An 11,136-nucleotide genomic window follows, 5' to 3' on the forward strand; every position below is an offset into this window, starting at 1 on the left:
GCCAAAACGGCTCAACGTTTTTTTTGACGTCACATCGTACTTCAGCTTCTCATCAAACTTTCTGTCCAATCAAATGCTCTCTAGAATCCGAAGTCCCGCCCCCTACAATAGACGCTGAAGCCGCGGCTGAAATCGGTCACTTGTCCACAGAATTAGTATTTTCTGTACAGTGAATGGCACGTAGTGCACTATATAGGGGACAGGGAACGATTCAAACAGTGTAAATATGCTTTCCATTGAGGAAAAAAAGAAGTCTGGTTTCGCTCTGTGTCACGCTAACCACCGCACCGCACACACACTCTGCTCCGGTCCAGAGACACGATAGCACGGAGGGAATCAAATGCGCGAGTCGGCGCAGACCACAAAATGTATCGGAGCTATTTGAATTCTACACAGAATGCTATATTTTATGGCAATATGGATGAGATTGTGGCTGGCATACCCTGTCAAATGCGGCTTTACGGAGCTCAACGGCTCTAGCCCAAGCTGTGATATAAACGCTATTAGCTATTTTAGCTATAGGGGCAGGGCTGCTTGATATGTCCCGCCCTGTCTTCCTGTTTCAGCTAAAATGACGTCAACACATAGAGTTAACGCTGCGTGTTTCTAAAAGCATTTCAGGAGACCTTTAAGTTCAATACAGTACCATAGTTTACCTGTAGACACTTAAAACTTTGTTGAAAAATGGCTTGAATTATTATAAAATATATAATGCTTTAATGACATTCTTAAAAAAAGTAGATCTGTTTAACAGGATTTAGAAGGGTTTCGTTTTTTATTAAAAAATTTTCTATTATTATTATATATTTTTATTTATTTATTTTATTGAGTTCTTCCTATTCCATCAATGGTCCACACTCCAGCCCAGTAGGTGGCGGGAATGCACCTATCGTTTGTTTGCCAACCGCCATAAAACTCCAAAAGAAGAAGAAGAAGAAGAAGTTTCCCTGTAGGGTTCGCTGTATGATCTCGTTAACAGTGTTGCCAGATTGGGCGGTTTTGAATTTGATTGTGCGGGTTTGAATTTGATTGTGCGGGTAAAAATTGGCTTGGGCGGGACACACACACACACACTGCAGAGGCGCTGGTGCTGATGTAAACGTCGACAGCCGCACTTATCACTAGGGCTCAGCAGACAGACGTTATGATTCATGAGTGACAAGTTGTGTATCTGATTTTGAATGTAGTATGACTGTATATTCAAGTAATCACAATGCCTAAATGGGCCTATAAGTTAAAGAGTGGGAGAGTGACTCAACTCTCAAAACGTGAATTATTGTGGAGGGAGATGATACGAAGGCTCTATCACTGCAACTCCGAAATCAGAGCACATTTGAATTAATCATAACCGAAACTAAATATGTCGGTTTATACGATCATGTCTTTTATCTTTTAAACGTCCAGATTGATAAATCCTTGAAAACTGCTAGACTTGATTAGTTTTGTCAAAGACAACTTTTTAATATAACTCCGACTGGATTCGTCTGAAAGAAGAAAGTCATATACACCTAGGATGCATCGGGGGGTGAGTAAAACGCAGCCTAATTTGTATTTTTGGGTGAACTAACCCTTTAACAAGAGGCTTCCTCTAGTTCTGTGTAAAATTATAACGACACGAAGGTAAGCGCATTATTGTTGTTGCTATTTTTTTAATTGTCGGATTATAATTAAGTATCAATGAATGACACAGTTTTGAGTTGACTGTCATGGTGTTTATTTATACATGAAAGTAAGTATTTTGGGATGTAGATAATCAACCTGTGTGTTAAACAGAGATTTATTCGTGCGTTTAGTGTGCTCACATGTATTGATGTTAAATTGCTAAGCTAAAACGTGTGAGTGAAGCATGTGAATGATGCTTCTGACAATTTATATACTCGTATGGAGTTTATTGTGACAAGCTAATGTGAATCTTAAGAGATGTTAATTCTGAATTGTGTTGTTCTGTGTAGACTGTTTTTTTTTGTTGTTGTTGTTGCCTGATTCCATCCTGTGACATGATCAACTGTGAGCTTATGTGAGCTATGGCGAGCCAGACCCTGTGATTCTGTGAAGGGCCTACTGCTGACGTTCAACTCGGACCTGTCTGCATTGTGGGATTCTTTTCAATTACAGCTATTCTGTTACTTTACACAAACTACCTGGGTAGTAGGATTAAACAAGGCCTTATACATACATTCATGTTACACTATACACACACACCAATTTGCGAAGGAACCAGGAGGACTTTTGGACATTTTCTTTTTCTTTTCCTCTTTCTTTGTTTTCTCGGACCTGTTATGCACAACCTGGACTAAATATCGAATTTTTCCCATTCCAGCAGTGTTGTGTTGGGACAATACAACAAAATACTAAATTGTTTTTTCTATTATTTGTTTTTTTGTTATATGTGCAATACATGTGCTGGCTGTTAGCTGCTTCATACCATTTGGCCCAAATTTCATATTTATCCTCCCAAGAGTCGAACCTAGCCCTATATCTATTCAGAGTAATATAACACAGTGTTATACTGATAACTTTTGCCGTGTTACAAATGTAAATTGTGATAATCGTAATTAATAATCGCAATTACACTTTCAAGGGAATAATCGACAATTATGATTTTTGTCATAATCGTGCAGCCCTTGTTGTTTAACAAGAGAAAATAAGACGTGAACAACCTGAATCATGTGACAGGCTTCAGGCTAAGCAGGTAATGCACACAGACATGCAAAATTGAAGATCATCTATCAAATCCAGCATATCTGAGTCAGAATGAGTAAGTTCGGTTCTGAATGTGGCCTAATAAGGTGAAACACTGTCCCTGTGATGAGGCAAGAACAAAAAGCAGTGTGTAATTCTCACAAACACACAATGTTACATCTACTGTAACACTGTTTTTCTTTTTCTTCAAGGCTATTGAGTCATGTCTAACCTCACCTGAACATATTTGTCCTTTGGAATGGAGGCAGCTGAAGTCATCACATTCACAGTATGGCCCCCAAACCTTCCCAAAATCAATCGAGTGACAGGCACACTGGCCGCACACACAGTCTCCGCGCCTACTACAAACCGGTGCCACTGGGTCGGGGATACAGCTTTCTTGTTGGGTGGGTTTATATTCGGCCTCGGAGCACTCGCATCGAGAGCCCAGTCGGCCCGGATTGCACAGGCACAAGCCACACTCCAGGGTACCGTTGCCGTGGTGACAGGACGGGCTGGCGGGCACGGAGGACTGCTGACAGTCACATTCACAAGCAAAGTCCACAGTCACCTGAAGGGTGTCTTTAAAGCCTATTGGCTTCACCATGAAGGTCTGGCTCTTCTCTTTGGGGCAGCCGTGAAGTTTCGCCTCAATGCTAAATGAAACCTATGGAAGAGTAATATAAAGGAAAGATAAAAAGCAAAAGGTCATGGTTTCGATTGCCAGAGAATGCATGAATTGATAAAATGTATAGATGGAACGCAATGCAAGTCGCGTTGAAAAAAAAACATCTGCCAAATGCTAGGCCTGTCACGATAACAACTTTTTGTTGTGCGATATATTGCCCCAGAAATAAATGCGATAAATGATATTATTGTCATTTTAAGACCATTTTATGCCACTGAATATATAATCATAATATAACAGCATAATAATGCAAGAAGGCCAACACACTTTCAAATGACAACAAACTTTTAATACTTAAGACTATTTGGGTCATAGAAATTAAATCAAAATATTAGATACCTTAAGAAACTTGAATAAATAAACATTTTCTAACAAAAAGTGCAAAGTAACAAGTAGAAAAAAAGAAAAATTTTATGGAGATTTTTCCATCTACAGATTTTTCCCTGACCTTCTTTTCTCTGTAAATTAAGGAGGCACTGTATTGCTGAAAAACACAATCCCTACTTATCAGTCAGATGTCCCTATGCACAAAGGCACAGATTCCTAAACCAGGCCATATCTGCAGATTAAACTTTGTTTGTAGAAGCATTTTTTAAATTTGAAATAGCACCGACTACTCCACATTATGCACGAGAAGCTGCAAAAACAAAGGCGCAAGTGGAATGCAAAAAACATGGTGACATTAATTTTTATGTAAATATAATGGGCAATATATTGTGTCACTAAAAATGATTGAGGTCACGTTCATATATTGTGCGATAAGTCAATATATTGATTATTGCGACAGGCCTACCAAATGCAAATATATTCCTTGTTTAACAAAATAAACAGTATTTAAACGTAACATTTAATCTCGTAGGGGGATTTTAATGTATACTGATAGGTACACAAACAATATAGTTGAAAACTTTCTACACTGTAAATAGCTGTAAATAAAACAAAGATTATAAAACTGCCTTGAATGCAGCACGCTCTTCCTATATTTCCGACATCATCAATAAAGCTAACAATAGGCCCAAAAACACTGTTTAGCATGGTTAATAAATTAGTCCAGCCACCTAGCCATTGTCTGTCAATATGAATGTGATGATTTGTGTGGCTCTTTCTTGCGCCACTTTCAAATAAAACTGGATGCTCTTTGTGGGTCTCTTGGCACTGAACCAACCACTTCTACTTGTGAGCAAGCTCAATCTATTCAACTGTTAAATAATTTTACCTTGACAACTCCAACCTTAATTGCTGAAATAATACAGAACTCTAATTCTTCCTCATGCCAGTTAGATCCTGCACCCACATTCCTTCTGAAGCACTGTACTTCTGTCATTTCTGCTCCTATCTCACATTTAGTAAATATGTCCTTTATCTCTGCCACTGTTCCAATTTCACTGAAAACTGCTGCTGTTACTCCTGTTCATAAAAAAAAGAAACCTGGACCCAGCTGATTTCACCAACTATCGTCCAATCTCCAATTTACCATTTATTTCGAAAATTATGGAAAAAGTTGTTGCCAATCAGCTACAGTCTTTTCTAGCTCTCAGCGATCAGTTCGATGCATTTCAATCTGGTTTTCACTCTCATCACAACACTGAAACTGCTTTAGTTACTCTCTGGTGACTCAGGTAATCTCTCCATTCTCCTGCTGCTCGACCTCAGCTCAGCATTTGATACTGTCTGTCACAAGTTATTACTCTCCCGCCTTTCAGAGATAGGTGTCTCAGGTGCTGCACTATCCTGGTTCTCTTCCTATCTCACTGATAGACAATACTACATCACTATGCATAATTATAAATCTCCCACTACTTTACTCAGTCAGGGTGTTCCCCAGGGCTCTGTTCTTGGGCCATTACTATTCATTACTTACATCATGCCTCTTGGACATATTATCCGTCGTCATGGTTTTCATTATCACTGTTATGCTGATGATATTCAGATATACACTGCATGCAGACCAGATTCTATTCACCAGACCACATCACTATCTACCTGTGTCAATGAGCTAAAGGCCTGGCTAAATTCCAAAAATGCGTACAAATAACACTTAATGTCAGCATTTGCGCTCCCATTTCAGTCCTATGCAAAGCATGCTGGGAACTAAAATCCACCCATGCCATTTCAGTGCAACAAAAATTATAGTCCCAACACAAACAAATTAAATTAAACTTAAAGTTTTACATATCTAAGTGGACTGAATACAATAAAATTGTGATAAAATGTTGAGCAATTGTGTTGCTTTAGCTCATTTTAATTAATCGGAACAATAAGCAAAAAAAAATTTTCCAGTGTATGAATCAGATGCTGACCATATCTCCGATTTTGAGTCCGGCACAGGACCGGACACCTGCAATGACCTCTCCACCCAGGCATGTTGTGTTGATGAACAGAGATAACTCATCCGGCACACCCAGCTCCAGCTCAACCTTAGACCTGACCTTCTACAAAGACAAATGACGCAGAGATCAAAGGTCAGCCTCTCTGAATTCTCTCTTTATTTGAGTTTAATCCCTACTGGCTTGAAATGGTAAAAGATATCAAATAATTCAAACGCAAACCAACAAGTTCTCACAATTCAGAGGTTGTATTAAATCCTGGCAAAGTGAATTACCGCATATGCACCCAGAATGAGTTGCACAACATTTCCAGAGTCTCTAGAGAGCGTTCCGACCGCAGAGCCAGGAATCAGCTCGCTGTAGTTCTGTGAGAATGCAGGAAATATGACAACATTCCATAAACGTAATGTGTGCATGTTATACACAGAGACATATTGTACATATGTGTTTGACAAAAATATAGAAACTCACACGATATAATGGCACCATAGCTTTGGTGACAGCAAAGATGAGGTTGATGTTATTCTCAGATAATTTGTCCGTGATCATACCAAGTGAAGGATAGTCCTACAAAAAACACATAAAAATCAATGTATTGTCAATTAGCCATCTCTCTCTCTCTCTCTGATTTTTTGCTTTACAAGAATGCTCATCAAGGCTGCATTTATGTGATTAAAAATAATATTATTAAAATAATAAATAGTTTAATATATTTTAAAATTCTATTTATTCCTGTGATGGCAAATCTGTCAAAAGATCCTTCAGAAATCATTCTAATATGCTAATTTGGTTCTCCAGAAACATTTCCATTTATTATGAAGGTTGAAAACAACTGTGCTGCTTAAGAGAGAGAGAGAGATTTGCCCAATATATGTTTGGCTGACCAGTATAGTGGACTTGTCATATTCATTGTTGTTGTTGGTGTGGCACTCTCCATCATGGGGCTGGACGATTCCAGCCAGCCTGGCATCCAAAGCCAAATGACTTCTGTCATCACTTGTGAAGATCAGCAAATGAGATGCATCAGGCCTACATCCAATTTTGTCCTGGAAAAAAGAGAAAGGAGGTCATACACAAATGTAAAAAAGAACCAACCCAGAAGGCTAATGTTCTCTCAGCAATATCCTAGGGTTTATGTTTGTTTGTTTTTTCTTCATTAAAAAAGGGACATTGGGACTATTAACAGAACAGCTTTACTCAGATTGTTTGTGGGTTTCTCTTTTTCTGAGTATTTTGTGTCACCTTGCATACTACTGCTTGCATGATAGCATCAAATCCACCCTCAGGGGCATCTCTGTTTCTGGACTCTTTCTGTTTCTTCACTTCCTCCGTGAACCGCTCTACCTGCTCCGTCAGAGACAGTACATTACGGTAGCCGAATTGAGGTGGGCAGGGTTTAGGAAACCTACACCAGTCAGAGCACAGCAGGGAGACAGGAATCACTTATAGGAATAACTTACTCACTCTATTTTGCATGTGCTTTTCTATTGTGAAATGAAGTTGAGCTTACTTATAACAAGGATTCCGGATGACTTCTTCAGGGTAAATGTGCATGTAAGTTGAGAGCGGTTTGTCTACAAAAGCTCCAAATCCCATGTGCAGATTACTGGTGATGACGACCCGTAAAGCACTGGTCAGATCATTGCCCAGTGCATAAAGCTTCTGCAGGTCGTCCTTCATGGTATTGGTCATGTCCATCAGGTAGTACAGGTCCACTGGGTAATCAGCTGCTTGCTTCACAGTGACGGTGAATTTCTTTGATTCACCTTAAAGAGAAATGGGACAGAAGAAAAGATTAAAAGGTTTTTATAGGATTTCAATTTGAAGACAAAACTCATTCTTTGACTTATTTTGGCAGAAATGCACATGAATGTTTTTGATAACATTACCGCCCCAATGCCCATTTACTAACTCAAGAAACACTTCATGACTTCACCTCATGACTTTTCCTACTTGTATGATTTCATAAACAGTTCATAAATGTATCTTAACATTTGAAACCAGTAATAACATGCTGTAAAAATACTCTGATGATAAATATAATTTGAAATTGATCATTATTTTTAAAAATTATTCCTCTTTTTCTTATTATTATTAAATTTTTATTTATACATGTTTATAAAAAATTATTATTAAAAACATTGTTATTAAATATGATAATATGGAACCCTCACCAACTATCGTCCAATCTCCAATTTACCATTTATTTCGAAAATTATGGAAAAAGTTGTTGCCAAACAGCTACAGTCTTTTCTAGCTCTCAGCGATCAATTCGATGCATTTCAATCTGGTTTTCGCTCTCATCACAGCACTGGAACTGCTTTAGTTAAGGTTGTCAACGATTTGTTACTCTCTGGTGACAATCTGCTACTGTAAGAAATTTAGGCATTACTCTTGATCCTTCACTGATTCTGGATGTTTACATTAGTAAACTATCCAAAGCTGCATTTTTCCAGCTTCGCCGTTTAGCCCAACTTCAATCCTATGTTTCTCCAAAAGATGCTGAATCATTAGTGCATGCTTTTATTACATCACGCCTCGACAACTGTAATGCTCTTTTTGCCGGATTGCCATTGCACTCTATCTCTCGTTTACAATATATTCAAAATTCTGCTGCAAGAATATTAACCCATACTAAACGATCTGCTCATATTACCCCTATCTTATTTTTAAATTAATTGACTCCCTGTACCATCTCGTATTACTTACAAAATTCTTCTGCTTACTTTTAAATCACTCAATGGCCTTGCTCCTCCTTATCTCTCTGATCTACTGTCTCCTTACGTTCCGCCTCGATCACTTCGATCTGCAGGGTGTGAACTTCTTACTGTACCTAGATTTCATCTATCTTCAATGGGTGGCAGGTCATTTTCCGTAATTGCACCTAAACTATGGAACTCTATACCACTGGCACTAAGGACAATAACCTCACTCTCTGTATTTAAATCACAACTCAAAACCTACTTGTTTACCCAATACTATCATGTTCTTTAGACGCTCTCCTCATCCTATACTACCAGCTGTAATTCTCTCTGAGTATTTTCTTTCTGTGTATTTTTGTTGCATTTACTATTCTTTGTTTGTTACTTATTGACACAATCCTTTTTCTGTTGTTACTTGTACTATGCTATGTATCTCTGTTTCCGGTACATAATTGTACCATGATATGTAACTGCAATCATGTCTATCCCCGGACTGGGCAAATGTCTACTGTCCACTTAATTGGATTAATTGATTAATTGATTGTGAAATGACTGTTTATGATTATGTGAATCGACTGTCTATTGTGTTACTGCTTTTGTACAGTGTCCTTGAGCTTGGGAAAGGTGCTATATAAATTAAACATATTATTATAAATTAAACATATTATTATTGGAGTGTTTCACCAAAAAAGAAAAACAATTTCTGTCGCTTCAAAATGTCATGTTTAATTCAGTGTGTTACTTGTCATTCCTTTGTAATAATTTGCGAAATTTAACTGTGTTATTAAAGTAAATAAGTACATACTTTTTGATTGTACTCAAATTTTTAAGGCATAAAATATTTTTTTCTTTATTTAGACACCTTTATATTTGATTAGACAAACAATCTCTACTCTTGAGCACAACGTTAACCACAAAATCTTCAACAACAAACTCTTAAATATCCAACATAACTAAACATTAAAAGTCTTTGCCTTTACTCAAAAATGCGTACAAATAACACTTAATGTCAGCATTTGCGCTCCCATTTCAGTCCTATGCAAAGCATGCTGGGAACTAAAATCCACCCATGCCATTTCAGTGCAACAAAAATTATAGTCCCAACACAAACAAATTAAATTAAACTTAAAGTTTTACATATCTAAGTGGACTGAATACAATAAAATTGTGATAAAATGTTGAGCAATTGTGTTGCTTTAGCTCATTTTAATTAATCGGAACAATAAGCAAAAAATCTACATCCAATTTTGTCCTGGAAAAAAGAGAAAGGAGGTCATACACAAATGTAAAAAAGAACCAACCCAGAAGGCTAATGTTCTCTCAGCAATATCCTAGGGTTTATGTTTGTTTGTTTTTTCTTCATTAAAAAAGGGACATTGGGACTATTAACAGAACAGCTTTGCTCAGATTGTTTGTGGGTTTCTCTTTTTCTGAGTATTTTGTGTCACCTTGCATACTACTGCTTGCATGATAGCATCAAATCCACCCTCAGGGGCATCTCTGTTTCTGGACTCTTTCTGTTTCTTCACTTCCTCCGTGAACCGCTCTACCTGCTCCGTCAGAGACAGTACATTACGGTAGCCGAATTGAGGTGGGCAGGGTTTAGGAAACCTACACCAGTCAGAGCACAGCAGGGAGACAGGAATCACTTATAGGAATAACTTACTCACTCTATTTTGCATGTGCTTTTCTATTGTGAAATGAAGTTGAGCTTACTTATAACAAGGATTCCGGATGACTTCTTCAGGGTAAATGTGCATGTAAGTTGAGAGCGGTTTGTCTACAAAAGCTCCAAATCCCATGTGCAGATTACTGGTGATGACGACCCATATTATTAATTATATATACTGTATATATATTATTTTTGGAGTATGAATTAGATTTTTGCATTGTGACATATTTATATATATAAGAGAAAGTAGTGAATAGTAGTAAACTGTCAGTAAACACAAAGAGAGAATCATAGACAGATGTTTTTAATTGTGCACTAATTCATGTGTGCATGCTCCTGAATTTTTTATTTGGCCAATTATTGTATATAACCATCCAGCTCTGACACTGCAAAGCTGATTCACTGCTTGTACAATTTAATATTTTATGAAATACAGGTTAGCTCTGTGAATCTCTCTCTTTTCCTCTCTCTCTTTCCATCCTTCTACTTATCTCCATTTTTACAGTCCATTAAAAGAAGTGGAAATGGAGGAAGGGATAAGAGGGCAGTAAAAATCATATCTCAGCGTTGAGCAGGAGACAGAAGTCTGAGACAGTGCTCAGATCTCCTCTACAGAAATACAATGCTGTACGCCTTCCTCACACTTCCCCCTTCCTGTTTTCCTTGCTTCACCTTTGCTTGTTTAACAGTTGTAGATATTGCTTTATGTTTACAATGTATAATGTTGTGTAAAACTCGTTCTGTGGCCCTCATGATACTTGTATCAGTGTGTATGTTACGCCAAATGAATCAGAGAATAATTAAGCCTGATCTTTAAAATGCAAATGTTTAAAATGATCACTATACTAAAATTGTGTTTTATTTATATGGCTTTAGTCTGATTTGCTTACATCTCTTGTGAAAGGAACAGCGAGTCTGGCTTAGATGGTGAGATGCTTTTGCATGCAGCATAATTATTATTATTTTAAATAAGTTATGATCAAAGAATATTTTTTCTAATTTTTCTCATCAAAGCCGAGTGAATAAGCCTTGTTATTTGCTTTAGAGAGTGTTAAAAGGAAAAAT

At 37.5% G+C, this 11,136-nt stretch overlaps 1 pseudogene; it reads right to left on the bottom strand.

The window, feature by feature from the left end:
• Positions 1 to 8,682, bottom strand: part of LOC107739402 (integrin beta-3-like) — a 20,272-nt pseudogene extending 11,590 nt beyond the window's left edge.
• Between the last annotated feature and the right edge of the window lie 2,454 nt (positions 8,683 to 11,136).

The sequence above is a fragment of the Sinocyclocheilus rhinocerous genome, unplaced genomic scaffold (assembly GCF_001515625.1).
Source record: "Sinocyclocheilus rhinocerous isolate Xijiao unplaced genomic scaffold, SAMN03320098_v1.1 scaffold2300, whole genome shotgun sequence".
In the NCBI taxonomy this organism is placed as follows: domain Eukaryota; kingdom Metazoa; phylum Chordata; class Actinopteri; order Cypriniformes; family Cyprinidae; genus Sinocyclocheilus; species Sinocyclocheilus rhinocerous.